The following is a 26,484-nucleotide window of genomic DNA, read 5'->3' on the forward strand; positions in this document are numbered from 1 at the left end:
ATGCTATGCGGAGAAGAATGCGCGTTGGACGTCTGTCTTACACTACCATCAGCAGTACCAATGGATACAGATACCTTGCTAGGTCCTGTAACGGCTCATGCATCGTGTTGTCCCCAGCGGCCACCTATTCTGATGACGGCATTCGTTGAGACTTCACCACAACGAGTATGTGGCAGTGGAGTACGAGATGAGAGCAGCATCACACAGGTACAACCTTCAATGAGCATTGCTGATCCTGACATCGATGATAGCAATCATTCTCACGACTGCACTGTTTCGGCATTTTCAAACTTGGTCGAACTTTCACCTGATGTCGTAGACCAATTTTTTGCGAGTCTGTCTGAAATGATGTTCTCCCCTGAACAGAAAGAATAACTTTTTAAGCAACAAGCACACAGCGTTCCCTGAACTCTGAATTCGGCCTTCAGCTTTGAAAAACAAAAGCTACTTAAAACAATTTGGACTATTTTTACCCTTGAGAGAGAAATATTTTTTTTTCACTTCCAAAATATTTACCTTTTTCTGGCACATGTACTCTGCTTAAAGTAGAACTATTCTTAGAGAACAGAGCTTCTATTTTAGGAACTCTAGAGACAATATTTTACCTCAGCCTCTAGCACATGTACAGCATTTGTATTAATATGTGATGGAATGGTCTCAACCTTCTTTTCTGTATTAAGAGCCATTTCATGTGTAAATTCTCGCAAATCATTCAGCTGATTTATATTTACATTTTAACTGAATGATACCACTGCTTGAAAAGCGTACAGTATCAATACTCATTTTCGTGTATCTGCCATATACCATTTCAAATGCGAATTATGTATTTTGGGGTGGGTTGGAAAACACATGCACCATTATATGTTTACTATTGCTTAGTTTTATGTAATGAGGGACATTAGATCGTGGAGTGGGTGTTGTAATTCTATCTAGGACCCTAATTCGATATTCCTGATTCATGCCCTTATGTGGTTATAATAAATAATATCCTTATGAAGGCATAAGAATCATATCCATATTTAGTAACAAACCATGCAGTCCAAATACAGCATGGCTACTCCTCTAGACTCCTAGAAAGTACAACGCGTTCTTTAAACAAACCAAGCCTCCAGCAGCCCGGGAAATACCCCTGCTCTTGTTTTGATTTGCACAATAACTCCTAGAGTCAGAAACAACTGTTAGTTCTTGGTGACGTCTTATGTTCAACCTTACGTCAAACCCGGCACCTTTCAGGTATAAATATACCAACGTTGCCTTAAGCAAACACACGGTGGTTTGGAGCAGAGCGGCTATCTACTTGCCCGAGAGCCCAGCTGATGCGAGAGCCCAAGGACGCCACTCCTCCCTTTGGACGCACTGAGAGAGACGCTGCCTTTTCTCCTGCCGAGAAATCCAGCTCCGGTGTTCTCAGCCACCCTTGCAGGTTGCTGGGATATCGAGTCCTGAGAAAGAGATACCAGACCTCCTGCTTTCTATTACCCAGGTACGGAGCAGACTAAACCCTTATGGAGAATTCTTGATTCAGATTCTTGGCAAAACCAACTTAACTTAAACTACTACTTACTTACTCCTTCCCACGTATTAGGCTTAGGTCAGGTACACCGGGGTAGGCGTATTTAGAAGCACCAGTTGAGTACGTTAGTCAATGTATTTATGTATTTATATATTTTATCCATTTTAAAGTATCATATGGCTAAGAAACCATTTCAATGCTTTTACAGTATTATTTTATAATACTCCTTTTACTGTACGCACTTTACTTTATGCTAAGTATTGCAATTGTGGCAATTCATTTCTCTTGCATGAGAAAGAAGACTGCTCAATAAATAACACCTTTTATTGAAAACGCCAGTCTCTCTATTCTCTGCACTCTGGTGAAACTAAGTATGCAAGATTGACTGAGTAAAATAGCTGTCTATTGTTTTCACACGACTCTAGAGATACACTCTTATTCTGAGGGAGCAAAGTTGTCATGTTTTATGGTTGTCAGAAGCTAATCCCTTCTTGTCTATCCAGGGAAGTTAAACTCCTCCTTGTTTACCCGAGAAAGTTTCTAGTGACCTCTGAGCTAGCTGGCAAAACTAATTAAGTCTAATATAGTCATTAGAGACCTAGTCGACCTCAGTCCTACTTCTACACTGCTGTTTATATTATTCCAAAGCGCAGAGCCTATTGGGAATATAGGAACTACACTACATAGCAACTCTAGATTCAAACTGACACATTTTAATCATCTACACCACCTCACTCCTTCCAGATTACAAAAGATATATCCAAAGAGATCCCCAGCCTGCCCGTGATGCAGAGGTCGAGAAACCACATATCGGCACTTGACTTGAACTTGCAGAATGTTATCTCGGTACTGGAGAGAAGTGGTGACATGAAGATAGAGGTGACAACAAGACATTACTTAATAGGTGTTATGTCCATTCCCCAAAAACTTTAAGATACAAGATAGATTTGCAACATTAGGCCTGCTACTGGCAAAATACAGCATAGCAGTATACTGACTGTTCCCTAGGAGCCCCACAAAACATATTTGGGGAAAAAGATATAATGGAATGCTGCCTAACCGAAGAGAGAGAGTACGAGGGATGAGAAAGCAGAAGAGGACCCAAGTTACTGGGCGGGAGCATGTGTGAGAACGTGCAGTAAACATGTGTCTAGTAGTGGCAGCAGGGAGGTGTGTGGACTAAATTGATGTGATTGTGGAAGGAAAAGTCATCTTTATTGCTTTTCTGGCTGATGTGTTTTTACATAAAAATAAAAGCGAAGGAAGAAAAGCATAATCCTCACCTCCTTGTCCTTAATAGAATTGAAACTTACCATTACAGAGCTAGGCAAATTTCGATTCCTCAAGCCGGTGAACCATCAGATCTTGCTAGAGTGAATTAATATGCATGGTTGCAACATGCTTAAAGAGTGTGGTCCCACATCTGTCTGAAGCTCAGTAGACACCATACTGATTCCACTGATGAAACTTCCAAGTGAAAAGTGGTAGCCATAGGTAATCTTATTCAGATTTGTTCCTACTGGAGTTCCCATGATGCAACAGGGGTAATGATTGATTGGTCTACACACATATAGCTTAGTGGCAAGGCAACTCTTTTCTCCTTACCCCACTTTAGGTGACAGTACCTTGAACATGATTGTTCTGTATTCCCCAAGGTAATTGTGGAAACATATCTACCCTTTCGTTGTTTATGTTTGTATGGCAGAGGTAAACACAAGAAGGATACGAACTGGCTTTTCAAACATTTATTCGAACAATTGTATTCTTGTATAGAAAGAATGTGCTGCAATTATTGAGGAGAAGAAACAGGCATTGTAACCAGCATTACACAAATGGTAAAAAAGTGAACAGTTCAACCATCATAACATTACTATATGATTATACTCCTACTTAACACTGCTTATACTATCATGAGCATAGTGGAAGTACCCTCTGACGGGTCCATTGGGATAGCCTAACTCCCCATAACTATGACGTATCAGGTTAGAAAGGCTTTCATCCTTTGCAGGACGGAGGTCAGAGTCCGCAGGCCGGCATCTCAGCCACAGTGCATCTTGTTGCAGGACAATCCCAGCAGAAGTGTTTCTCTGCCTAATGTAGCACAGAGACCATTCATATAATAAAAGCACTGAATTAATCGCACTGTGTCAAAGGTGCAGAGTTGATGTGATGGTTTGTCTGGAGCCTTAGAACCCCCGCTAAAGATAGCTGCGTGCTTTACAGGCTTAAATACATACATACATACATACAACATTACTGCAAGGGCATCGCGTTCCATGTACCTAGCCTTGTATAGAGTGTACGAGTAACATGATAATACTGCTTCCTAAGAAATGAGCTTCATGTAGAATAACTTCTCAGTAATATTATGTAAGTATACTAAAAAGTCACCATTAGTAGACAATGCCAAGCTTAAACGTGAAACTAAAATGGAGACTGAATGAGGGCCCTGTTGTACCATACAACAGTAATAGAACGGTGTACCGGTAGTCTCCCATAATAAATAAAATGCAATAATAATAATTAGAATAGTGTATACCAACACACTATATAATAAACAAATAATATAGAACAAAAAAATCCAAGAATATAGGAGAAATAATGCAAAAAAAAATAAAAAATGAATCACCCAAAACTAATCTTGGCATTAGTAATTCTTCGGATACATTTACCTGAAATGGTTAACAAGACTAGTCCTAGGTAAAAACGAGGGGGCATATTACCAAGGGCCATTATCGCCGCTCTAGCTGGACTTTTTCTAGCTGAAGCGGCGATAATTTTATCGCCCTATTACCAAGCTGTCGCTAACACCAGTTAGCGACAGCTTGTAGGTGATAGCGGGCATTTTGGGGCCCACTTTGCATGTCAGCGATAATTATCGCTAATGACATGCAAAGTGGGCGTGCCAAAATGTCAGCGACTGAAAACAGTCGCTGCAACGCTATCGCCTATGATCAACACAGGTGTAGTTTTGGAAATATTCGCGCTAAGCGCGAATATCTCCAAAAGCTAATGCCTGCCCTGACCAGTTCTTAGCTATGTTATCCAATGAGAGGTGGATAACATGGCTAAGAGCATTGTCACGGTAATGCCTGTTTTTTATCGCTCCTGAGATAAACCTTGCGAGGGAGGATCGTTGCCGGCGTGCAGGTCTGCTTACGTTTGTATCCTGAGGCGATCCTGATTCTGCGGCTTTCTTTTGCTGTTCGGTGGGGAAAATTAGAAGATTTCTGGCCTCCGAGGTCCCTCTACGCCGCCGCTTTCTTTTGCTCCGTTGTGTGAGCATTCACGAACACAGCGTTTGCGCCTGCCCTTCTGAGCTCCCCTGGCGGGGTCGGGGCCGGGGCCCGCGGCAGGGGAGAAGGGAAGAACGGAGAGAGAAACTGAACGAAAGCCGCCGCAGCTGGGCAAATTTGTAAGCACATGCTTTGTTGTTTGTTTAAAGCAACATCAACAGCAGCAAGTGTAGCCGTTAGCTGGTGAGTTGATGGATCTGGTAACCGCTGCACACAATATGCTTTGAAGAAAATGTAGAGATCCGTCAGCCAAAACAGAATAATAAACTTTTGTTTTTGTGCAATATGCTGCTTCTGGGACTATAGATTGTTCATGTGCTCCGGCAGTCAGCGAATTTGCAATACTTCCTGAGACATTTCTAGACTTTGTAAGCTTCTCTGGAATATTAAAGATCCCCAACTGTTGAGCGGCAAACTATAGCTGTGCACATCTCGGTGAATATCCTGGTGACTATCTGAGCGGGAGGCTCCTGTATCTGCTCCGTGGGGCCACCTTCTGACTTGCGCCCCATACCCTAGCGCTTCTCTGTCCCCGCCAGCGCTGCCAGGACACCGCAGCGCAGCGCGGCAGCCAGGGACAGCCAGGGACAGGGAACTACACCCCCCAGGAACCTCGGCGGCTGGACGCCGCCTCCACCAATCAGGGAGCGCCCGAAGGCGCTTTAAAGGAAGGACTGCCCTCCGCGTCGCGGGTAGCGCCGGGAGAAGCCCGGGACAAGGGCGGGTCCATCTAAGGCCATCATAGGCCAGAGGAGGCCGGGTCATCCCCCTTGCTTTTGGTTTGATTACGTGCTATGAGGAACACTGACTCGAGGTACTTTACCAACTGACTATATTTGGTTTATTCCACGGGGTCTCGCCAAGGGTCACTGTTGCTCGACTCCCGATATTGTTTGTGTTCTGATTGTTACAAGCTGTCGCACTATATCTTGCAAGGGGGTCTCTAGAAAACACTCCTTTGAGGGTGACTTGCTCAGGGGAAGAATGGACTATTATCTTAAGAGTGCTATATTGCCCATTGCTAGTGAATTGGAGAGACTAGAACGATCTCCAGCCTTGGACAGTTCACTTATTAAGGGTTCTCCCTCACAGTCTGCTGATTTAGCCCCAGCGATATCACTATTGGAAGAACTCAATCTAATGTGTAAAGCCTCGTATGCCCCTGTGAATATAGAAAATGTGTTAACTTCTGTTTCAATCTCCCCCATAGCTACGACTAGTCCTGGTCCCAGTCGTTCTTCCCAACCAACTCAGACCTTACAAGATACAATTCACCCAATATCATATTCCCTACCCACCGTCTCTACCCAGGTGTCCACGGTCAAAAGGAAGAGAGATAAAGTTAACCAAACGGGCAGTCAGGTCAAGAAACAAAAATTAAACCTACACCGACTAGTACACAATACCCCAAGCACTGATACTCCGAAAGTACCTGTACCGGATTCCCTATTGTCCGCGCTTGAAAATATTATTAAATCTATTATATCCCCATTGCTTGATAAAATAACTAGCCTAGGGGATAGGCTTACGGGACTTGAAGAAGCAATAAAGGCTAATTCGCTACCTACAAAAACCTTGGGAGAACCAGTACAACTACAGCGCCCACCCCCTATAGAATCACCTGATTCTACTATACAAAACACAAACACCAGTAAACAAATAGCTGCCCCACCTATGAACACTTGAAAAAATTCTAAAGCAGCCACGATACCACAGCGCTCTTACCTCAGGGTTGGGCACAATAAAGAAATGCCATCTCAAAATAGATTAGTGGCTAGTCACGACACCATCCCACGTAAAACTAATCACCTTCATTTGCCTCCAGAAGCAGCTCCTATTGTGTCCGTCCTCGCAGGTATACCAGAACTCCCAAAGGGGAAACATGAAAAACAGCAGGATCTAAGGAACAAGGTAGTGTTCTGGCTAACTAAAAATAGGCCATTGCCCCCCAATATAGATGGCACTATACTAAGCGTCCGAAGGGTGGGCTGGCTAGGACCTCTTGTAAAAAATACTGTGGGCGATTTGGTCCTCGTAAAATTCAGCAATAAATATGTCGTCCCATACCTCAAATCTTGGCAGCCGCAAATAGGCGATGGTCCAATATCGACTTGGAGTCTAAGCGATTTTTACCCTAGATCTTTATATGTCCCGTCGCACCGCTAAGTAACTCAGAGTAACTTCTGGACGGCTAGAAGTGGTCCTGTACTGAATGGCCCCCTTTCTCATTATTTTTATTTGATTTGTCCACTTTTTCTGTTCTCCAGTGATTAGCTGAATTCCTCTATTGATTTAATCATTTTTTTAAACGTTCGTTAATTTCTTGTGAAATGAAAAGTTTTTGATGTGTTGATGTATATATATGTGTTGTTGTTGCTTTTATGAGTTTATATTGAAATCGAATAAAGCTAATCAAAGTCAAAAAAAAAGTCAACCTTGCTAATAGCAAGGTATCTCAGCGATAAAAACAGGTGAAGGGCGGCGATAGAAATATTCCCGCTAAGCCAACACAGCGATAATTATCGCTAGTTGTTGGTATTATACCCCGAAAATGTTTATTTAACGCTTGTTCCATGGTAAAGCGTTATGCAACAGACCTATTCAAATTCAGCACCTTGTTACAACTAAATACATAAATGTGTAGAAGTGATAATATTGGTACATAACCAAACAAGGAAAACGAGATAGGCTATTCTCTCGTTCAAGGAAAGGCAAAAAGAGGTACATTTTCGGGCAAAACATCCTGATTCCCCATGTAAGCCTTTTTGAAATATAAAATTGTATAAGAGGAAGAGCTACATGAAGAAATAAAAAGAAGTGAAGGGCTCAGGAGGTGATAAAGGTAAAGAACAAAGTAAACAGAACTGCAAGTTTAAAAGACCATGATAATGAAGACTATCAGATTTTCATTTTTACTGATTAACACAGATACAAACATACATACAGATGGAAAGCAATCTATTTTTCCTGTCTATATTTAGTTTGAAAAAGGAGAACTATATAGAGATGATCTTCATTTGCGAGCCTTCCATGCTGTCATTTATATCTGGCAGGCCAAATGCTGTGCTTACTGACAGCATTCGAGGTTAAAATACTAGGAATACGATTTCGCAATAAAGCTTAAATAGTTGCAACTGTTCATGTTCTATTACTACATGTTTAACAATACTAACTGCAACTCCATTCATTCACCGGCTAACAAAAATGGATACAGACGAAAAAGATGAGAAAAATAAAGATAGTTAAAAAAACAAATACCACACAATACTCTTAATGACAAAATAAATATTCATTTTAATTTAACTTAGCAAAGTAGGTGTTCTGATAAGAGCGATGCCAGTGTAATCCAAGCCAAGAAGTGGTTATTAAATAAAGTAAATTACACAATTGAGGTGATTAAAAAATGAAGAGAAAAGAAAGAAATGTAAATGAAATATAAATATTTTTAAAACTCCATAAAATAATACAGACAAAAGGGGGTTCGGCGCAGGTATCGTTCATGAACACATGGAAAAAATGAGCAAGAGGAAACAGAATGTGAAAGATTAAAAAGAGACAGCCATACATCAAGCGTGTGTATTTATTGCTACAGATCAATTCATATAATCCATAATGACATTTTGATAGCTGCAGATTCCTAAAGTGCACTGGGCCACACATATACAACAGAACTATGATTTAAAAAATATCACAAAAATGCTGATGAGTGAGCCTGGACAAAGCAAGTTATCTCCCTGTACCTCAGTTACCTTATCAACCAATCAAATAATACACATTTATACAATGAAACTAAACTAATCAACAGAAGCATAGATGTGATGGGCACATAGACACTTTGTAGACAATACAACATGCAATACAAAAAACAGCAGCAAAATAAATTTTTTTTAAAGCTGAAAAATGTATTCTCAAATAGGGTTTGGAAACATATCATGAAACCCTAAAATTGAGAAGAATGAAAACCTCAAAATGATTACTAGCAAAGACAAGAAAGAGTACCCTCATCAAGTACATAACAATCTTTAACCACTTAGGCGCGTCGCAAAATCCGCCGCTGTGTGGACGTTTGCTTGCGAGCGCGGGGCCGCGTCGGCCAACGGACGTGCGCAGCACTACGGAGGTAGTGCTCACGATGGCCGTTGGCCGACAGAAGCACGCAACGGGTTAAAGTAAAGAACTCGAATCCTTCACCGCTACAACATGAGAAGTTTAATCCGCCATTTGTTAAATGCAGTCATGTTACACAATTTTCAGTTGCAGTTTACTAATAACTGATTGAAGTCAGACACACAAAATTTAGACTCGTCACAATACAATCACTGCTACAGTGGTAGGAAAGCAAGAGACAGTCTCTGATTCAAGAATGTTCAAATGCCAGATACATGATTGATTTTAAGAGTATTAACAAGGGTTAACTTTACCTTCAACTAATCTAATGGAAACCACTGACGAGGTTGATCTATCTTGTAAATCTGCCCCCGTCGATCCAAGTTAAACATCCCTGTTCTGACTGCACTGAAATAAACTCATGCAAAACAAGCATTGTCAGAGCCAACAGATCTCACCTTTCGATGGGTTTATCAAGCGTTTTGGGGTTTTTCAATGCTTTTTGCTGATGCTTTTCCATATTGTCCAAAAAATATATTTATGGAAGTGAACAAAAACAAAAAAACCACAAACATGGCGTATTGCGGGATAGGCGCACATGCATCATCATGCATGGGCTCATATGATCCAGAATCATAGGGGTCATGACAAGTCCATTTTGTTTTTTTAAGATGCCCGTTTTGGAGCAGTACATTAAAAGTTTATTAAAAAAGTATGAATGTAAGCCAAAGCACATTTTTTTCAGAAACTAGTGGCCTGGCAGCATATTATAGCTGCCAGGACATCTCAATAAAAATAAATGGAACAAGATGGTGAGAGACGTTGCAGCAGGTGGGGTTGGCTATAAACACTAATGACGGCAGGACCGGGCAGGGAGCAACAGATGAGCTGGTTTGTGGGTTGCAACATTTAAAAAACAGAAGACAAAACCAGGAGGGATAGGGCCAACAATGGAAAAGCAAGAGGTTAAAAGGAGGAGCAACACAGAGAGCCTGGGGTGTTAGGCAGCATGGGGATGCAGCACGTGGGAGAGGGCAAGGAATCACAAGACCTACACAGAGTGCTGAAGATAAACAAAACAAGCATTTGCAATGCATAGGTTTCGCATGTACGAGAGTTTGAGCTACTGGCATTATAAATGATAATGCCTTTTATTTATGTGTTAGGTTTTAAAACATAAATAAAAAGCTTTGTCATTTACAATGCCAATAGCTTAAACTCTAGCAAATGTGAGACCTATTGCATTACAAATGCTTATTTGTGAAAGCGGCCCATGCCGAACTATCACTCTAATGGCGGCCGCGCCACTTTCTTTAGACGACCCGCATCTAAAGAAAGGTTTGTGCTGCCATTAAAGTGAAGGCGCGCTATGGGGTGCTTTTACAGACAAAAAAACATTTGTTTAAGTTCACAAATGTAAATGAAAAAAGAACCAATGATTTGGGCGAGCTGTGCGACCCATCCCGGAAGTTGTGTGTGTGGCACCATTGTGAAAGTTAAAGCGTGCCTGGCTCGCTGCAAATACAAAAAAAAAGTGGCTGCTATTGCTAAAGCTGGTGTCTCACCAGTGCTGTTTCGATTAATTAAGCAAAGAGTTCCCCCGAAGGGCTAATGGAAGTTATACTGTAAGGACACATGTAAAAGGGCCAGTCCTGATGGGAGGTTACAACAAAAGATAGGGAGGTACTAATGAGCAGCAGCGGTGCGTCCATTGGGGCGTAGGGGCGTAGCCCCACCAGCCACCATGGACGCACCGTCCGTATCTAAATAAAATACATTACACGCTGTCGCTGAACAATCAGCCGCCGGGAATTGCCAGGGGGGGTGGCCTGCTGCAGCTTGAGTGACAGTCCACACACTCAGGCTGCAGCAGACGTAGTGCGCAGTCTGGGGAACTTACAGTGCTCATGCTTGGGAAAGTTGGCAACTTTCTCAAGCATGCGCACTGTAAGTTCCCCAGCGGGACCCAGGGGTGCTTGTTCTTTGCCTGCCACAGTGCCACAGCCCGGGTCTCCAAAGGGCGACAGGGCGAGGGCAAAATGTGCCCCCCTAGCCAGGATTGGCTGGTCCACCGGCGCAGCATCCCATTGGATGCCGCGCGTGGGGGTGGCCTGGCATTCGTGATTTGTTGCTGCTGAGTCATAGAGGCGGGAAGTCCAAGGAAGGGGGAAGCCAGAGGTGTTCGGGACGGGGTCGAGAAAGGAAGGCAGTCCTCAGACAGCGCAGAAACCGGCAGCCAGGTACCGAAGGAAATGGTTCGTTTTGTGCAGCACAGTAAAAGTACATTGAATAGAGCCCACGCCTCTTATAATAGATGCTGTTTGTTTTCTATGTAAAATCATTGTAGCGTGCAAACTGTGAGCCAGTAAACGGAGAATATCTTGCTATACTTATACTATGGGAATTATCTGGAAGTGTCCCATTGTTGCCGTAGTAGTAAATGCGCGAACGTGCGTTTATAAGTACTGTTGCTGTAATTTGTAAATCATGTGTGATTGAGTTCTGTTTATAGTGTGTGTGACGCCACTCGAGGAGGGCTCGTGTGAGTAGCGTGTTAACGTCTGTGCAAGGGCTCGAAATCCCACAGTAAAAGTAGATAGAGGCGGGTGATGGCTTTGCAATGTCGCGCTCATCGTTTATTTAATTATATTTTATTTATAAAGCCCCTGATTCTCAAAGCCTTCTAGGGGCCAAAAGGCGCCTAATAAACATGCCACGCACAGCGCTGTAGGCTGAGGGGCTGGGAGTGGGACCCCCCACGCTGAGCTGCTTGGGTACCACCAGACTAGAAGCCATGATTGCAATAGCGAAGATTCCACATTGGGCTGCAGCAAAGCAATCTGGAGGGAATGACTCTGGCCAAATCCTAGCTGGGTCTAAGAAGGGACCCTGAATGTAATAGCTCAACCTCTGGGTAACTCCTTCCCGTGCCTAGCTGATGTGACAGCTCAGACTCCCTGGGACCTGTATCCACGAAAACTACTGTCACAGTGTCCACACGCCTCTTCCTGGGAACTGATCCAATGCACTGTCTACACTTTTTGTGAAAAAGAAACTCCGCATTTCACCTGGGCTACCCCTAAGAAACCTGATCTCATAATCAGAGCCACTGGAATTATGCGGCAGGGTTCACACAATTATCAGGATACCCTCGAGGGTAAATGTGCGCACTACATATGCTCATAGCATCCAGCAAGAAAAGGCAAAATATGTGGCTCAATGCAGCACATTTTGTGATACAATTAATTCAATATTTTGGCATTTTTACACATTAACAAAGACTGGGCAAATATTTCACCTCATTAGTACCAAATGAACTCCGAAATATAGCAGTAAGCAACTGAATGGTGACCTCAACCTTTGCAAAGGGCATTCCACTTCATGGCAACACGTGTCACGCGTTCGTAACCACTAGGACCACCACCCTTGTAGAATGAGCATCCTAGCCTACTAACCGGTGCCCTGCGTACATTGGGTAGCACCCTCAGATACAGAGCATCACCACAGCACACTGAAGAGCATTTTAATATTATTGACATCACCATGGTATTTTTAAGCAGTGCTGTTAAACTAATATAAGTTCTCTGATATCCACAAGATAATTTTTGACAGCAACTTCCAATATTTGAAAAGAGCCCGGGTGGTTGTGGCTATACAAGTGAATTCTGTTTAGCGCTCTGGTGTTATTAGTAGTGCCCTGGAATATTTTTAAGTTACTTCAAGGTAAGAAGCAGCAGTATCATAGCATATGATGGCAACATTCAGATACCTGAAGCCAGCTTATTTTAGGATATTTTAATTTCCGGCATACAAAATCTGATAAGAAGTTCAGTTGCACTGCAACCATGATGTGTCTTAAATTAAATTAGGCCTAGGCAATGGTGGCTAAAGAGTGCAGACTTGCCCCATTTCTCGACCTTGATGATTTAGTGGTCCAGGATGTCCAACTGGAGGGACATCTTGAAGCAGGAGATTGCCCGTGCCTGTTGCCCTCCTGCAGTACCCAGGTAAGGATGCAAGGAATAAATGTAGAGGATTATCTACTGAGGGATAGGACAGCAGCGGTGCGTCCATTGGGGCGTAGGGACGTATCACCCTGTGCTTCTGGTGCCCTCTGCCTGTCCGACTCTATGCCACAGCACCCTGCTCCCTGTCTCTACTCTCTGCCCCCCTTCCCCCCGCTCTCACCCCGTGTTTCCAGTACCTTCTGCCTGCTTAGCTCTCTATGCCACAGCACCCTGCCTCTACTCTCTGCACCCCTGCTCTCACTTTTTAGTTATGTTTTATATTATTGTATGTGAAAGTTTTAACACATTTATTAGAACTTTCACATGCAATAATAAAAAACATAACTAAAAACTTAAAAGATCCCGGAGGCGAGACCTATTGGCTATGCCAATGCTTGTTCCACTTAGGGAATCCTCAGCGACTGAAATGGCTTTAGGCAAAAGAATGCAGCAGAACCACTTGTGACCTCTTTTGCAGCCCAGCCAAAAAACACAGTGCTAGCTGCAGACTTTTCTGTCAGAGAGCCTTATTGGGTCTTGTCAGTGCTCCTTAAATTCCTTTGTGTTTATGTATTATGTGCGCTGTGTGACTAACTATTCTGGTTGGCATAAAGGTGCCTAAAATTTGATGTCAAAATCACGGATATGATTTCTGAAAACAGACAAAGTAAACATTTTGCAAAAGGGGTTCCTCATTGAACCCACACTCTACCCTATCCTTTCCAAGACCTCCAGATGCCTTAACCCTCTCATCTTTTCCACTCGGGAACATTGCAGATTCTACTAGGTAGTAAATTCAGCCTGCTGATGTCAAATGTCTCCTGTAATCAATGTATTGAATCATGGACTACTGTGAGGGTCGCAGAATACACAGCGCTTTACCCTCCACAACAAGTTAGATGCTCCAAGAAGGTTGTAATTTGGGCTAAGCAGGATATATTCTGAAATTTGCTTTTCATAGTGGTATATGACACCAACTGTGTAACAAATAAGTTCTCCATTCGGGTATCAGTACCCAGCCATTGCAGTGCGAGAAACTCCATTTCCCCGAAAGTTTTCAGAGCAGTGTAAAAAAAATGCAACAAATAAGTTTCCTTTGCCTGCCAAATGAAACTTCCAGGCAGTAATTGTGTGATTACAGCATTCATGTTGCTGGCTGTGATTAACTGTTGAGTCTCGTTAAGCACCGCTGTGGATACGAAGATAGGGGCACCGAGTTTGGCATGAGATGCAACCATGTGTAGAGGACCATACTTTTGGCTGGGGAATGAAACCCATAAGGTTCCAGTTGCGCTCTTTGCACGAAACAGAAACCGGCTTCTAGCAAGACTGAGAGCGAACAAAGATGTACAGAAGAATTCCATTGTTATGCTGCAAGGAGGGGAAGAGACCCAAAGATACTGCACAGATACTGGGATTATTTTTCGCCAGGAGTCTTTCTTTCATTGGACCTTTGGAGTAACAGAAGCAGACTGCTTCGGTGCTATTGATGTCGAAACAGGAAAATCGTTACTTTTTGTTCCCAAACTCCCCGAGAGCTATGCAGTCTGGATGGGAAAGATTGAAAGATTCACCCACGGGATTATTTCAAAAAGAAGTATGAAGTGGATGAAGTGCACTATACAGTTGAGATTTCCAGTGTCCTGGCATCAAGGAACCCGTCCGTTCTTCTTACTCTGCGTGGCATTAATACCGATAGTGGAAATGTCTGCAAAGAAGCTTCATTTGAAGGAATTAGCCAATTTCAAGTGAACAATAAAATTCTTCATCCAGAAATAGTGGAGTGCCGTGTAATTAAGACCGACTTGGAGTTGGAAGTCTTGCGCTACAGTAACAGGATCTCCAGCGAGGCCCATAAAGAGGTTATGAAAGCGGCTAAACTGGGGATGAAAGAGTACGAATTGGAAAGCCTGTTCCTGCATTATTGCTATAAACGTGGAGGCATGCGGCACACGTCATACACTTGCATATGTGGCAGTGGAGACAACTCATCCATTTTGCATTACGGGCATGCTGGAGCCCCAAATGACAAGACCGCTGTTGATGGCGATTTGTGCTTGTTTGATATGGGAGGAGAATATCACTGCTATGGGTCAGACATCACCTGCACGTTCCCTGCGAATGGAAAATTCACTCCTGATCAGAAGGCCATCTATGAAGCTGTGCTTCATTCATCATGTGCTGTCATGAAGGCAGTAAAACCAGGTGTTGCCTGGCCAGATATGCATCGTCTAGCAGACAGAGTTCATCTGGAAGCACTGACCAAAATTGGCATTTTGAAAGGCAACGTGGATGACTGGTGAAAGTTCATCTGGGTGCAATATTTATGCCACATGGTCTGGGACATTTTCTTGGCATTGACATGCATGATGTTGGAGGCTACCCAGAGGGAGTTGAACGGAGTACGGAGCCTGGTCTCAAAAGCTTGCGTACTGGACGGATTCTTCAGGAAGGCATGGTGCTAACAATTGAACCAGGAATTTACTTTATTGATCACTTGCTCGACCAAGCACTGGCAGACCCCGCACAATCCCATTGCCAGTGTAAAGTTCTAAACTTGCTAGATTGATTCAGACATTGGCTCTGAGCAGCCGTCTGTGTCTGGCGTTTCTTGCAGAGCTACAGTGTTGTGAAGAAAACTTCTCCTATGCACAGCCTTTCAGCAACCTCTGAAATGCAAGAGCGCATGAATTGGTGAAATGCAAATGCTGATTTTTACAATGTGAACATTACTGAATATCTGTTTTTATAAGATGATCATCCCTCTAAGGTGATTCAGATATAAACTATGCATTCTGTGTAACTGCTTTCTTTGATTAACTGTCGATAATCACGTTCATCTGGATAGGCTGCTTCTGCTGATAGCACTCATAACGTTGTTGGAGGAGTTATTGCTGTGTGGGTTATGTGACGCGTTTGCAAAAAGGCATGAATTGTTATTTGTTATTATTATCATGTATGTGTTGACTTTGAGAGAAGGCGTCCAGTGTAGTTCACATGAAAGCTGAGTTTGATAGCTGCGCCGATGGTAGCAGAAGGATCAATTTTGCATTTTTTACAGGTTTCTCAAAATGTAGATCACTTGAATATTAGGATCATGGCGGTTCTGCAACTTTTCAACTAACTTATTTCTAGTCCACCTCTGTAGCCAGATCTTCCAGTTTTAAAGAACGTTGCTTGATTTCTGCCACTGCCAAGCCTATGCGTCACTGTCAGAGGCTTAATGCCCTGGACGTCTCTGGCAAAGTTCAAGTGACACTGCGAGCTCTGAAGGTTAGAGGTCACTTGCAACATTCAGACAAGGTCTCTGCATCACTAGTTTGTTTCACACCTATAGGCAAGACCACCAGAATTATGCGATTCTGTTGCCGCAGCGTTTTCTGCGTTAATCGGGGATTAGTAAGGTTAAATATTTGCCTTAACGCCGTTACCATGTGTAAAACTGTCAAAGTTATGAAGTAATACTATCAGAGTGTGGCACATTACACTGCACAATTTGACTTTTCTTGATGCATAATCTAGCCAACCCTGCCACATACTTTGGTCCTTCCCTGCCGCATAATTCCAGTGGCCTTGTCTCTAGGTGTTGCAGTATTACTTAGATTTAAGACAAGTAAAACTATCCAGTAGTAGTCTGTGGCCATGCCCTCTCTGCCCCTCCCACCAACACATCTCCAAAACAGCGATGGTCTGTGGTCTAAAGCATTTATGTCATAGCTCTCTGTTGGACTCCATGATCACATGTTCCAATCCTAGCTTGCCCACTTAGCCTTTCATTTTTCTAAGGTCGATAAAATAAATACCGTTGAGTTGGATAACAATAGCATCCGCTTTTCCGCGTTAAGATAGCCATCGGTGAAAGTATGTTTTACCTAAGCATGCGTTATATACCTTGTTTTATTTACGGGTACATCACAACTTTAGGTACACATGTATGCATGTCATTCAGGAACACTAAGCTTCCCGGCTTATAGGAAGAGTAACGCTGCTTTTGTCGCAGGACCTCACAGCTCCATCAAGTTTCTTGCCCATGTTTATGAAGCGACGTGTTTCAGAGTGTTGAAGTTATGCAAAGGGTGATGGGGCAGGAAATATGTTTTAGAACTCCCTCAGGGGGAGCTCTCCCTCGAAGCCGGTCTGGGGCATATTTTCTTTTTCTGGCTACTCCCTTGTTTACATCAAATATTTTTACTCTGTAATAATATCCCTGTACGTGCTTAATGTACTTAAAAAGGCAGCCTAGTGCATGACTTGTAACATATTAGAATGCATCATGTGTGATGTTTCAGAGGATTTTTATGCCCTTAGAGAGGCAAGCTGCCGCGCATAACTATTAGAAGATATCCATGAGCTGAATAATGGTGTTTAAATTACCAACAATGTCCATGAAGTCTTCCTACACACTCCTTTCACATTTCCATTTTATATTTAAAATGCATTACCTTAATCAGTCCAGTTTGCACCTTAGGCAAGACATCATGGCTCACATTAGAGACTTTTACAAGTGTGAATGTATGAAGCTCTGTGGTTATACTGAATATGCAGCTACCTATGTTATGCCATCTATTAATGTAATAACTGCACTTTCACAATTGCTTTATTAACCTTCCTGCTTTCTCAAATTTGCTTGAAAATGCACGATTTTTCTTCGTTTTTTTCAAAATTTTCTTGGGGGGGGTTATCCCCCCAAACCCCCCTTTTGGGGTTCGGGCTCGCTCGCTGCGCTCGCTCGCTGCGGTGCTCTATGCAAATCACTTTGCGCCCCACCACTTTCAAATGTCACCCACCGCCCCTGCTAATGAGTAACTAATACACCTATTAACAAATCAAAAACCAACATGTACAAAGGACAGTTACAGAGTCAATTCAAAAGATGGGCGGAACTTCGAGTCCATGAGTACAGCATGCCTCGCAGAGCAGCGCATGCGCTGCCCAGGCTCAACCGAAAAAGTAGTCCCCTGTAGGTAAGAAGAGAAAAGATACAAGTCATTCAATTAAAAGGATGATAAAGGAGCAACGATCCAGGGACGGGGCAATCACAAAAAGAGGAAGAAAAGACATCAATTAAGAAGCAAGCAAATGAGATTGAGGAAAAATAGTTCAAGTGGTAAGCAGTAGACTGAACCAAAGTCCATCGTAAGTAGTAGTAGTGTTCACACTATGTCTTCAACAACACAAAGCTTAAACCTTTTAGCTGCCTGAAGGAGAGATATGAAAAAGCATGGCATTGCCGTTATACTGATTCTTTTACTCCTAATCCATAGGCTTTTTTCCATTCTCAAGCTCCCATGCATCCCTGCAAAGTAGCGGCGGGACCTGAAACGGCTTCTACAGATGGTTAAAAACATATATGACATGTCTCCACCCCTGCACGTATACACACCCTCGCCAGTTCAATTCCATTTAAAAAACACATTTATCTGTGTGTGTTTTCCAGCAGATGGCAGAGGATTGGCAATCAAGGAGTTCATGATGGGAAATACTTAGGCTGTCCTGTTTTGCGCATTTTTTTTGTGTATTTTAGTTATGTTTTTCTCATTATTTTCCAACCTTTTGAAAACAGTGCACATCAGTTTGTATTCAGCTGCCTACCCCCAAAGCTGCACGCAGTTACTGTGGCTGAGAAGCCCACCTAAAATACCTGAAGTAAGAGCGTCCTAAAGTATTCCAGGTCTTCCATCGCTACACCTATATCGTCCATCTACTACATCTAATGTATATTTGTTTACCCTTAATTTTCTTCTTATGTATTCCTTGTATATATTGTTGTGCAAACTCAGTAAAGCACTGAAACCTTCAGGTCAAGTTTGCACTATATAAAACTCGAAAATAAAAACATAAAATAGACAAAAACTGTGTTCTTCTAGTGTTTACAAAACATGCTTTTTAAAGCACATATTCAATTTACAGGAGTGTTGATGCATCTTATGTAGCGTCTACCTATTGACAATGTGTCCAATGGACTTATGTTTGATTGTTTTCAGTATAGAAAAGTCTGTGTATAGCACTCTCACACACATCCCGTTAGCCTTGCTCACTTCTCATCACTATTAATGGATTCAAAAAGTAAGAGCGTTGTATTCAAATATTTTAATAAACAAATTCTTGGACACAACTGGGTGTAACTCACCTTCTCTTTACTGAATATCATAACATTGATTACAGGGGTGGGCACCTGAACCATGATGCTTTTAAGCATGCTCACAACTGCTTTTCTGCACTCTTTGCCTGACTACATTAAGGTGCTTCTGCTATTGTGTGGAAATTCATAGCTGCCAAGTTTCCCCATGGCACATGGCTCACTTTGAGTCAATCCTGACCATTTAACAGCCATCACACTGGGGACTCGGGTGAGCCTGAGGGCGGGGCCGGATCCCTCGCAACACGACGATGGTGATGAGTAGTCGGGCCTGTAGTGAACCGCTTAGATGCCTCTGCTCCTATGACCCGCAATCATCAGCACTGTAGGTACAGTCTCCATATTCCCTGTGCCTCAACAGGACCTCATCAACGCTTTTAGCTTTTGCTGACTTCTGAACAGCCCTAACGTTCCGGCTGCCATTTTAGGGTGCCTCAGTCAGAGCTGCTGCTCTGACCTGCGATCCCTGCTCGGCGCACTACCTGATGGTATATATCCCAGTCTGCTGCCTAGAGAGTGCCAGTACTTCCCAGTACACTAGTGACCCCCGCCTGGGGTGCTTATACGACCCAGACTGCTCTGACTGTTCCCACTGACGCTTGCCCACTACCCTTGTGGCCCTCCTCCTACCATAGCCACTAACAATGGGCCGTACAGACCCAAAGCAACGCCAGCTCAACTTTGAGGGGGGCAAGATCCCCAGGAGGGATGAGGCTGAGAATACCACTGGGGAGGAAACTAGCGACCTGGACGGCGCTGCGGCCATTATGGCCAAAATCAGGGTGGGCGTCCATGCTATTGACACCTGGCTGGATACAGTAACGAGTAGACTGGATTACATCCATGGTCGCCTGGATGCCCAAGACGCACACATGGGAGGTGCGGAGCAGCGTATATCTGATCTGGAGGATGCACAGCCAGCCCTGCAACGACGTCTTGAACAAACCGAATCCCTACTCAAGCAGCTAGCCTCTAAGGCCGAAGATTTAGAGGCTCGCTCTTGCCGCAGCAATCTTCGAGTTAAGGGAAGCGCAGAATTCACCAACACCGGGCCTATGGCAAAATATATAGAGACGGTCCTCGTGGGCTTGTATGGGAGGGATGCCTTCTCCGCGTCATTTGCAGTGGCACAAGCCCATCGAACTCTGGGACCCCGGAGCTTCCCCGAGAATTAACCTTTCCAAAATTCTCAATTACAGTGACCGCAATGTTGCCCTTTGTCTGTCCAGGGAACGGGGCACGCTTACCTACCAGGGGGCCACCATCTCCCTCTTCCCTGACTTTATGCCGTTGGTGCATGAAGCAAGACACAAGTATGTGAATGTGAAACGCACCCTCCAAAAGGCAAATGTCAAGTATTCAATGGTATACCCAGCCAGACTCCGTATCCAATTGGGTGGCAAGACCCATATGTTTGACTCACTGGATGCGGCGGAGAAATTCTGGAAGAAGTATAAACCATCTACGAAGCCGCAACGACAAGAGGGCGTCACTGACCCGGATTCCTGACTCCCTAACTTCTTGCTGGCTGGTGCTTAGTTTATACACCACTTACTATTCTTTGATACGGACTGCTTCCCGTGCACATATTAGGTTTTTGGCCTACTGACTGAGAGTGCCCTCTATGATCTCTGTTAATTGAGCTGATATGCTTACTATTGGTTTGGTGGCTACTACTGCTTTTTTCCTAATTATACAAACTGATGGCTCTATGTAGCGTTGCCAACCCCCGCAGGACGACTTCTTGTCTTCCCCTTTCCCTTTCTTCACTTTTTTTTCTCCTTTTCTAGTTGTTTTACTTGTGTCAGGATTCACCGGGTGCCTTGTTTTTTGTGTATCCGATGGGGGGTCCCATTTGTTGGGGCTAACAGTTATGTTGGTTGTTCAAATGGAGCATTTTATTTGTGTACAGACTACATATGTCAGTGACCTCTGATTCATAATGCTGTATTTTACTTGTGATTCAATGACTGCTAACTGCAGTGCAGGGCTCCTACTCCGTCGCCTCTCGTGGAATGTTAGAGAATTGGCTAATCCAAAAAAACCAGACAAATAATGTCATATCTAGCTCGCCGCACTATTCAAATTGCCTTCCTAAAGGAAACCCATTATGCGCCCCTTCCTGCGCATAATTTTGCATCCACTTGAGGTAAGAACCGATTTTTCTCATGCTACAGCTCCTACTCACGGAGAGTGTGCATTTAAGGGCATCGCTCCCTCCCCTTTTGGTCTGTGATAGCAGACCCCGAGGGTAGATATGTCTTGGTAAAGGGAGTATTGGGGGGGTGAAACTATATTGCTGTTTTTTTTTTTTTTATTCTTTATTCACAGCTGGTAGTCATCAATCTTAACATTACAATTATTATTTTGAGTGTTACAGCCGGGTTTTATGTTTTCTCCCCAACTCAGATCTCCGTTTCCTACCACAGTAATCGTCATATAGTGTATCAAAACATTACATAAGTAGTCTTCTCAAATTTTCTCTACAGTCACTGTATAAGGTAATAAAATAACATCAATCAAACAACCCTCCATCCGCCCACCACCCCCCACCCTCTTACAACCAAAAAACTATTCGTCTCCCGGCTATCCAGCATGGGCAATCATTGAGATGACAGGTTGACCATGGACCTCGTCCCGGTAAGCATAGGTGCTAATGTGCGTCAATACGTGAACCCCTCCACCGTTTAGCATTGTGTAACATAGGGGTATGTGAGTGGGGTCTGGGCCAGCTGTTGCGTGCCTAACGCAGCGTACCTATTCCCAACTAATTCTCCTGCTCAGTGTTCCCCAGTTGTGTGTGGTCTTCCTCCTCCATTGTGATAAGCATAGCCTCCCACTCCAAGGAGATAGGGAACTTCCTAAGGCCTCTTGCTTCTTCCCTCCTGAGTATCGCCCCCTCCACCCGTCCCCACTTAAGTACTTCTGAGTGCCAGAGGTGTGCAGCGGGCGGCCTGCGCCACTTCCACCTCATGGTGAGTGTTCTAAGTGCAAGCAGCAGTGCCATATCCAATAATTTCAGCTGAGCCTTCAGTTCTTTCGGCCTTCTGCGCAACCCTAAGAGGCAGCACTGTGCCTCCTCCGGCACCAGGAGGGTCGTAACCGCCCTCAGTGTCCGGCACACTTCCGTCCAGTAACCACGGACTCGAGGACACAACCATATCATGCGAATGAGCCCGGCCTCGTCCTCGTCACAACGTGGGCAGGTATGAGGGGAGTTGGGGAACATTTTATGTATGCAGGTAGGGGTCAGGTATGCTCTATGCAAGATCATCCCTTGGATTAATCGGAACCGGACATTACGGGAGACTCGCCTGGGATGTTCCAGCATTGCAGTCCAATCCGTATCCGAGATGTCTCGGTTCAGATCTTGGGCCCAAGTGTTCCGAAGAGTGACGAGTGATACCGCAGCAGGGGCCCTAACTCCCACATACAACCAGCGTACCAAGTGCCCTCCCACTCCCATAAGATACAGTAAGTGTACCAGTTGATGTTGTGGGGGCTGAAGGCGTTGAGGCGCCCATCTGTGCTGTACATAGTGTGTGACTGTGGCGTGCAGTAAGTACATTCTGTGGGGTGCTCCTGTGGCCTGTAGGAAGTCGTCATGTGTAAGAAGATGGTCGCACGAAACAGGTCGCCCACCACTTCCACGCTCGATTCAGACCATGGTCTCCGCGCTCTATCCGTCAGTCTGCCCTGCGGTGTCGGTATGCCCAGTAGGGGTATGTTGGGCGCATACGGCGCCGTCGCATTCGTGTACGCTAGTGCCTTCCGCCAAACCTTCAGTGCTGTGTGGAGAAGTGGGTGGCAGTCCGCTGGGGTGCGGCACCTAGGGAGGATTAGGGCATGGAGCTCCCCACATTTCAGTCTGTCGGTCTTGTACCCTATTTCATGGAGGTTCCGTCCCGCTATCCAGTAGGAAAGCCACTGGAGTTGCCCTGCGTAGTAATATCCCCGGAAATCTGGAGCTCCCATCCCGCCCGCTCTGGTCCCCAGCTGCAGCTTTCTCAGTCCTATCCGTCGTCTTCCCCAAATCAGAGTGGTTAGCAGAGAGTTAAGGGCGTCAAAGATGGATTGCGGTAAAAGCACTGGGATATTCACAAAGAAATATAATAGTCTAGGGAGCATCACCATCTTGGAGAGTGCAATTCTGCCCGCAACGGATAAGGGTAATGCCGTCCAGAACCCTACGGAGGCCCGAAGTTTTGCCACGGCCTTCTTGACATTTCCCTCTATCTGATCCTCCTGGTGACGATAAACCTGTACCCTCAGGTACTTAAATGTGTCCGGTGCGATCGGAAGGACTGCAGCGCCAAACCTCAGTACCCCGGGATCTGGGGTAGCTCTAAAATAGAAGCCAGTGGACTTCTCAGGGTTAATAGTGAGGCCCGATATAACCGAAAATCTCTCAAAAATGCCATACACTGGGCCGTGATCAGCCTCCAGTCCCTTAGGAACAACATAATGTCATCCGCGTAAATGGACAGAAGGTGCAGAGTGCCACCACGTAGTATCCCCCTGTGTTCCATCGTAGCTCTTAGGGCTATGGCCAGGGGGTCCAGAGCCAGCACGAATAACAGCGGCGACAGCAGGCATCCCTGCCGCGTGCCACGATGGATTGCGTATGTTCCCGAAATATGTCGTCCCGTTCGTGCCCTGGCCGTGGGGACGGTATAGAGCAATCTAATCCATGCTATGAGGGAGGCCGGAATTCCGAACTTCTCCAGAGTCGAGAACATGAACGGCCAGGCTAGAGAGTCGAAGGCCTGGCGAAGGTCCAAGGCTATGCAGCCCGCCTTAGGGAGTTCAGGGTTGGCAGATGCCATAAGGGCGTACAACCTACGTATATTTATAGAGGTGCTTCTGCCCGGCAGGAACCCGCATTGGTCCCTGTGAACCAGCGTTGGGAGGTGTTGTTGTAGTCGTTGGGCTATTACATTACTAAGAATTTTATATTCCGTTGCTAACATGGACAATGGTCTATAGTTTGCCAAGTCCAAGCTGTCCCTCCCGGGTTTCGGCAGGGAGATCACCAATGCCTGCATCGTGGTTTCAGGCAGATGGCCCTCCGTCAGCGCCTCTCGGTAAATTCTCTCCAGTACCGGCACCAGGGTGTCCGAGTACGTCGCATAGAATTCCACCGGGAGGCCATCCATGCCTGGCGTCTTGTTGCGGTTCAGCGACTTGATAGCCGTCTGGATTTTGTGTCGCGTTATGGGGCCTCCGAGATTCCTCTGGGCATCTGCCGGCAGAACAGGGAAGGGGAGGTCGGTCAGGAAGGCTGTGATCTGGTCAGCACCGAATACTTCCGGCTGAGCATATAAGGCAGCCATGTGGTCATAAAATGCTCGGTTAATGTCCGTTTGTGTACCTACTATCCTCCCGTCTCGTGCCCGTATCGTAGTTATCACCGGGATGTCTGGATGTTCCCGCACCAGGCAAGCCAGTAGCGCTCCCGATCTATCTGCCTCGGCGTGCTGTCGGCGCAGATATTCCTTGTGGTCTATGACTCGCAGTGTTTCGAGCGTGTCAGCATGCTCTATATTCACCAGCCGCAGAGCATCTCGTTTAGCAGGGTCTATCCCCGCCTCAGTTTGCAAGACCTTCAGTCAGTCCTCTATGCCCTGAAGCTTCCGATAGGTTTCCTGCCGAGCTCCCACTAACTGTCCAATTGATGCACCCCGAATCACCGCCTTCATGGCGTCCCAGACCACCAGGTTCGAGGAGGCAGTGTCCCAGTTCTCTAAAAAGTATTTATCCAGCGTCTCCGCTATGGACGCGCAGAAAGGCCCATCCTCCAAGAGGAGCGGGTCTAGCCACCAGGTGGGAACCGGGGTCGGAACTCTGCCCCAACGAAGGGCGAACGTCAGAGGTCTATGGTCAGAGAAGGTTTTTGCGAGATATTCGGGACTGTCGGTTCTGGCTATCAGGCCCTCAGAGCATAGAAACCTGTCTATCCTGGTGTGGAGCGCATGCGTACATGAGTAATGGGAATATTCTCTACTCTCTGGGTAAGATGCCCTCCAGACATCCCTGAAGCCCCAGCCAGTCGCCCATGTGCAGAACACTTCCGTCAATTTGGAGACCCCCGCCATTTGCAAGGGGGGGGTGTGACCTGTCTGTATCAACATCCATGACCATATTCCAGTCCCCGCCCAATATCCAGGGAACATCCGTCCAGTCTGCCAACGCCAGACTCACTTTCTGCAAAAAAAATTCTTGCTCGTAATTCGGTGCATACACACATCCAAGCACTACTGGAGAGTTATCTAGTGTGCCCCTCACTAAGACATACCGCCCCTGATCATCCACTCTCCTGTCCGCTTCAAGAAAGGGTGTGCCGTGTCTGATCCAGATTGTCGCCCCCCTAGAGAATGCTGAGTACGTTGTGGACAGAATCACACCCCTCCATTTCTTCCTCATCTTGCCGGCTTCAGAAGCCGTGAGATGGGATTCTTGGAGGAACGCGATCTGCGTGTGGTGGCGCAGTAGGAATGCATGTATCCTGTGTCGCTTCTGGACCGACCCCAGCCCTCTCACATTCCAGGTCGTAATGTTATATTTCCCCACTACCTCAGCCATGGTCACATTTGTACCTGACAAGCACCTGCACCCGCCCATCGGTTCGTACCCCACATGATTGCCACCCGGAGACTACCCTCCCAAAAAACAAAAAACCAGGCTGTGCCCAACAATATAACAAAATAGAACAGGAGTAGAAATCTTGAGCGTTCGCCATCGGGGGGGTGGTCGAGCACCATCACGTTCTGTACCTGCTACTCAGCGAGCGCCGCCGGCTCTACGGCTGCCGTCTTGGGGCCACGTTACCAATAAGTAAAGGGGAAAACGATATGTGAGTCGCCCGTGTGTCAGCTACCCACTACCTGTGTTTCAACCACACCAAAAGGACAGAACATTAGGATAAGTACCATAGTAGGCTGTGGTCCCCACGTGTGTTACCCCTGCCTCCCTCCACAACGTATTCCACAGCAATCATACAATAGTCAATCAGGGTAAGCAGGAAATACAATACGGTTCTCGGGCTCTTCAGCTGCCGCCAGTCTGGCCATCTCGCAATTGTCCATCAGGTCGTCCGCCGTGCCAGGCGTGACATTAGGGAACAACAATACACTGAGGTCCGAGTCCGAGTGAACCGTGCTGTCCTCTGAATCTGTTAGTATCTTCTGGGAGTCTTCCCGAAACGACCCCGCTACCTCCAAGGCGTCCCGTTGCATCTCCTTCTGCTGTGTCTTCGACGGGCCCCGGCTCCTTCCATTCCGTCGTGACTTGGGGGCCTCTGCTCCGCCCCCGTCGCGAGACCGTCTTGATTGTCCAGCATCCGACATCTGCGAGGGTCCCCGGCTGCCATCGATGCCCCTCACCTCTAACCATTCCTCAGCGTCGGCGGGGCTCTCGAAAAAG

The 26,484-nt window shown here is 45.4% G+C and overlaps 1 protein-coding gene and 1 pseudogene across 5 annotated transcripts in view; one reads left to right on the top strand and one right to left on the bottom strand.

The window, feature by feature from the left end:
* ARL15 (ARF like GTPase 15) overlaps positions 1–26,484 on the bottom strand; it is a 1,581,679-nt gene that overhangs the window by 1,324,383 nt on the left and 230,812 nt on the right. The window lies entirely within an intron of this gene.
* Positions 14,160–15,492, top strand: LOC144819099 (xaa-Pro dipeptidase pseudogene; annotated as a pseudogene).

The sequence above is a fragment of the Lissotriton helveticus genome, chromosome 2_1 (genome assembly GCF_964261635.1).
Source record: "Lissotriton helveticus chromosome 2_1, aLisHel1.1, whole genome shotgun sequence".
In the NCBI taxonomy this organism is placed as follows: domain Eukaryota; kingdom Metazoa; phylum Chordata; class Amphibia; order Caudata; family Salamandridae; genus Lissotriton; species Lissotriton helveticus.